This window comes from Emys orbicularis, chromosome 10 (genome assembly GCF_028017835.1).
Source record: "Emys orbicularis isolate rEmyOrb1 chromosome 10, rEmyOrb1.hap1, whole genome shotgun sequence".
Taxonomy (NCBI): Eukaryota; Metazoa; Chordata; order Testudines; family Emydidae; genus Emys; species Emys orbicularis.
Window position 1 is genome coordinate 50,512,483 of NC_088692.1, and position 6,000 is coordinate 50,518,482.

The window sequence follows — 6,000 nt, forward strand, 5'->3', positions numbered from 1 at the left end:
CCCCAGGGGCAGGACTTGCCCCCTTCCCTTGACCTAAGAACCACTTAATGCCAACTGGTAAAGGGGTTACAAGACTATTCTGATTCTGGTATGTACATTCTGATTCATTAAGGAATGTCAGGTGAGGTCTTAAATGAAAGCCAGGTCACACTGATCATTGTGAAATGTATGCACAGATGCTATGTAAGGAGTTGTGTATGTCTACTGAAAATATGGTCTTAGATTGTCTAACACACAGCATAGGTGGAGAAACAGGTTTTCTGTCAGACAAGAGATGTTTATTCAGCTGTCTCTCCACTGGATGTGAAGTAAGCATCATAAGCTAGCACAATGGATGCCCATTTCCATAGGAAATTATCAAAAGTTGTGAAGTCAACAGGAAAGCAGCACTCAGGAAAAATAACCCATGTGGGGGTTCATGTAGTCTCTGACTACAGACAATGCATTTGGGAGATATAGTAGGAGGCAAAGAAGCCACCCCCTTATCCTGCCTCTAAGATGTAAACAGGCAGTGCATTTACATTCATGGAAACAGGGTCATCACCAACCTTGGTTGAAGAAGCTGTGGAAAACTTTGGGTGAGATAAGCTTCTTTAGACAGCAATGTATGTTGTAAATTAAGTTTAGTCTCTAGAAAGCTGTTATGATTTTGTTTTGTATGTAACCTTTTGTTTCCCATTTCCTTATTCACGATCACCTGAATGTTGAATCTTTAATAATAAATGTATTGTTGTTTCAATTATAAATATATCTCAGTGCTGTGATAATAAACAAGGTACTAATCCTGAATTGAATCATTCAAGCTGGTGTGTACACTGTTCTTTTGGGTCAGCAGACCTGGTATTCCTGTGAGCGTTCAGTGGATAATGGGCTGAGCACTACAGGGGACGCTTCAAAAGGAACTTGGGGACTGGCATGCACCTATTGTAACCTACAAGACATAGCCCAGAGGAGAGTTCTTGAACGGCTAATAGGCTGATGATGTCAGAGACTTGGTACCCAGTTAAGCACAAGCAAGCATCCCTCACGCTGGAGGTGGGGAGGGAGGAGGGGTAACAAGATGACTCCCACTCCTGGGTACCCCAAGAACAACACTTCCCCCCAGGCCTCCTATGTGATTTTTTAAAATATAATTCTGATGTCACCAATTTGGATGGTGCTCAATGGGTTGAGAACCCTGTTCTAGAGGTCAGATCAGGAGGCTGGGAATCAGGAACTGCTGAATCCTGGCTCTGATAAATTTCTTATTTGGTCTTGGGCTGCTCACATCCTTTCAAAAAATGATCACTTATCTGGTTGTTTCAGCATTGCCCTTGCTAATCTGAGACACTTTGGCTCAGAATCTCAGAGGCTTTGATCTCCTGCCATTCCTTTTGCCTTCTGATGGAGTTGTGAGTACTCAGGACTTTTCTGAATATCAGATCCATGGTGTCTTGAATTGGGCATCTAAATACAGAGGCAACCAAAATCGAGACCCAACTGTTGAAAATTCTGGCCTTAACCTCTTTGTGGGCCAGATCCTGAACTTTGGTGAAAATCTCCACTCCACTGAAGTACGTATGGATTTACACCAGTATTGCCTGTGCTGTGTCTGTACTTATCAAACATATAATAAAGGTGAGGACCTTTAAAGTGTCCTTCAGCTGATTGTCGCTTATAGCAGTCACTTCACTGTATGCAGTGAGATCAGTAAAGGGGCTTTTGGAAAACAGGTGTTCTGTCATCTGGGCCAGGTCCCAGGATGGAGAATGACTCCTGGTGATATGCCTTTAACACAGGGGTGGGCAAACTATGGCCCGGGGGCCACATCCAGCCCTTCAAACATTTTAATCCGGCCCTCGAGCTCCTGACAGGGAGTGGGTTCGGGGGCTTGCTCCGTGCGGCTCCCAGAAGCAGCGGCACCTCCCCCCTCTGGCTCCTACACGTAGGGGCAGCCAGGGGGTTCCACACGCTGCCCCAGCCCCAACCACCATCCCTGCAGCTCCCATTGGCCAGCAAACAGGGCCAATGGGAGCTGCAGGGGTAGCACCTGAAGATGGCACAGTGCACAAAGACACCTGGCCATGCCTCCACATAGGAGCCAGGGGGAGATGTGCCATTGCTTCCAAACTCCTCAGTCCCACCCTCCTGCACCCCACAGCCCGCATCCCCAGCCTGAGCCTTCATCCCCCCACCCCTACCCCTGACCCAGCCTGGGGCCCCCTCCCACACCCTGAACCAGGGCCGGCTCTAGCGTTTTTGTCACACCAAGCACACACACAAAAGCCGCGTTCGCGATCAGCGGCAATTCGGCGGCAGGTCCTTCGCTCCGAGAGGGAGTGACGGCCCCACCGCTGAATTGCCGCCGAACGGCCAGATGTGCCGCCCCTCTCTTCATTGGCTGCCCCAGGCACCTGCTTGCTACGCTGGAGCCTTGAGCCGGCCCTGCCCTGAACTCCTCATTTCTGGCTCCACCCCAGAGCCCTCACCCCCAGCCGGAGCCCTCACCCCCTCCCACACCCCAACCCCCAATTTCGTGAGCATTCATGGCCACCATACAATTTCCATACCCAGATGTGGCCCTTGGGCCAAAAAGTTTGCCCACCGCTGCTTTAACAGCTGCTGCTCTGGAGTATGAAATTTACCTAAGAGTACCTGACAGTGGAACTAAGTCTGATTCCTAATGCCTTTCCTCCGCCTTTTTTCAGGTAACCAGGATTGGAATCATGTTCAGGGCGGTTACATTGGCAGATCTGTCTGAAGGAAGGAAACGTCTATATCCACCTGGCACTAACCAGTTTCCAGTCTGTGCTCAGCAGTGGCTTGACACTGGAAGAGCAGGGTGTGCTGCCGCTCAAAATTCAGCTGCATGCGTAGAGCTCTGTGTGTCAGGACTTTAATCATTCTTGGCAGGTTGTAGCTAATATTACTGATTCCCTCTTTCTCCTGAAATTCACCAGTTACCTGACCTCTCCAAATAACGTGGCAGACGGGTCTAGGGTAACATTCGAAATCTCCCTCAGTCTTATCCTTTGCAAAAAGAAGTGTGTGTGTGGGGCGGAGTTTGTAGTTACACACCTGCAGCAAAACCTATGTCTTGGCAACCACAGTAGGGAATTTAGAAAATTTTTTAAAAACCTATCTACCTATACTGAAATGTCCAGAAAAAAAATCTAGAGTTGGGTAATTTGCTCTCTATTGACACAATAGCAGATTACATTCAATTTGCTTTGAGTTCAGTGACGGTACACGTGCGCAGAGTGGGAACTAATAATTTTAACATCTGTTGATACCCTGGCTTTCCTGCTGGCACCCCTTCTTGGGGCGCTGTGTGTGGAGGAGATGTACCCCAGGAGTAATTGTTCTCTCACTGTCCTTTTGAGCTCAGATGGCTTTTTGTTCTGGAGGCTCTCAGCTCCCTGGGTGTTAGGGGATCACAGGAGGCTGAGATCCCTCCTGCATACAGCAGGGGTCATATTTTAATGTATACGGTGCCTTTCATCGCAAGCGGATTGACAAAGTGCATGTAGCCTCCAACCGAAATGCAGCTGTCTCTGCGGTGGAGCAGCCTGGAGTAGCATCTGAGCAAACAGCAAGGATGCGGTGAGGGAGTTTGGCAGAGCCCGGGCCCTGATCCATTGCACGGGGAGTCGCCGCGGATTTCAATGGGCTTTGAACAGTCCCTGGGAAGGCTGTTCCTACTGGGTCTAGAGGAAAGAATTCAAATCTGTTAGGAGAAACGATTTCTCCTGGTTATTGTACATTATTTTGCCTCTGGTTGCTCTTCTGGAATTAACCCGCTAATGCTGGGAAATACCCCAAACCCCCTGGTTACTAGCCGGCCCCTGCTCCAGAGAAGGACCGCTGGATCCCTGAGCAGAGTCCTCTGAGCAGAGTCCTCTGTCCTTGTTTCGGACAAGCCCGACAGGGCCCGATCCCGTGCGGGGCTGAGCGCCACTTCCCCTGACTTCTCGGGGGCTCAGCAGCCCCGGACACGCGGAGCTGTTCGCAGGGTCTCCGCGGAATGAACAGCCACCAAGGGGTTGGGCGAACCACGGGCAGGCTTTATAGCTGGTACCGCGGGTGTGCTGGAGACGATATTTTGGCTCTGAAAGTCACCAGCACGAGGCCACTTTTGATCCTGTTTCTTCACCCAGAGTCCGCCCGAGTGCAACTGAACGCGAGGAGAAAGTGCTGCCAGCCCAGAGCAGAGCAGAGGGGGGTCCCCACTCCACCCCGGGCAATGCCCGGCCCAGGTGTAGCGCGCACAGGTGTCCCGTGTCCCCTAGGGAACTGGGGCGTCGCTAGTTGGGAGGTTTGGTAACAGCACCTTCACATTTCGTTTCGTGGGGCGGGTCTTCCACGAGTAAACCCTTCCCCGCGCGTTTCTGCTGGGGAGGGAAGTGGGTTTCGTTGAGGGTTTGAATCAAAGAGGCGGATAATCAATGGAGCGAAACGGGGCAGGTTGGGTAGTGGAGGGGAAGGAGATGTTAAAATAAAACCTGCCGTTAGACGAAGAAGGAAACACACACACACAGTGACACACACACACTGCGATCGGTTCCTTGCACTGACACACACACAGCGATCGCGCCCCCCACACGGATACACACACAGTAACACACACACACACAGTGCGATCACACTGACACACACGTACACAGTGATACATACACACACTGCGATCTCCCCCCCCACAGTAACACACACACACTGCAATCACACTGACACACACGTACAGTGATACACACACTGCAATCTCCCCGCACACTAACACACACACACACACACACACTACAATCACACTGACACACACACATACACAGTGATACACACACACACACACACACACTGCGATCACCCCCCTACACCGTCACGCACACACACACAGTGACACACACACACTGTGATCGGTCCCTCACACACACAGTACTCCTGAGGGCATTCTGCATCAAAAAAATTAAAATTCTGTGCACAATATTTAAAAAATTCTGCAAATTGTATTTGTCAAATAAATATGAAGGCTCCAACATGGCATTGGGGTGCACAAGCCACTGGCTGCACAGAGGTGGGAGATCACTGTGCAGCTCCCCCACCCCCAGACATGAACTGAGCAGTGAGGCTGCACCCAACCTTGACACAGTGCAAGACCAGGCCTGCCCCAGAAACACCCCAGGGCCCTGCCCCTCTGTGTGGGCAGGCAGGCTCAGCAAGGCAGGATCCAAGTGTGGAGGGGCTTAGTGTGGGGGGAACCAGGTGTGGGCTGAGAGGGTTCTGTGTGGGGCAATCTGGGTGCGGGCAGCTCAGTGGGGGATCCGGGTGTGGAGGGGATCTGGATGCACAGGGGCTTCTTGGGTGTTTTTAGGTGCAATGGTAATGGGACTCTGCAGGGGGGTCCAGGTGAAGGTGGTTGGGGCTCAGCGGGGGGGGGGCAGGGTCTGAAAGTGTATGTGGGGGAAATACAGCTCGGCAGGGAGGTCTGGGTGTGGGGAGCTCAGTAGGGGATCCAGGTGCTGGGGGAATGGGATTCAGTGGAATGGGGATCCGGGTGTGGGTAACTCATCAGGGTGGTCTAGGTGCAGGGGGAGTGGGGCTCATCGGGGGGTTCTGGGTGCAGGGGGGGTGAGGCTCAGTGGGAGGGTCTAGGTATGAGGGGGTCTGGATGCACAGGGGTTGGGTGGATGGGGGAGCAGCTCCCTGTACAGGGATCCCTCCCCCCACAGCTGAGGAGTGATGGGTGCAGGAAGTGGGAACGGGGGAGTTTGCAGAGCTTCCTGCAGCCAAGGGAGAAATATGGGGGTGGGCCTGACCCAGCCCCAGATGCCGTGCAGGGGAAGAGGAAGTCCTGTCCTCCCCAACTCAGTCTGGACTAGCAGCTGAGCCTGACTCTGGGTAGGAGCCACCAGCCAGGTCTTCCCCAGTCCCACCTCCTTCCCCACAGTGATTTACCTCTCTGCCAGCTGCCCTGGGCACCCAAAACATACTGCTGGGAAGGGTCACGTGACCTCTCTTGTGGCTTCC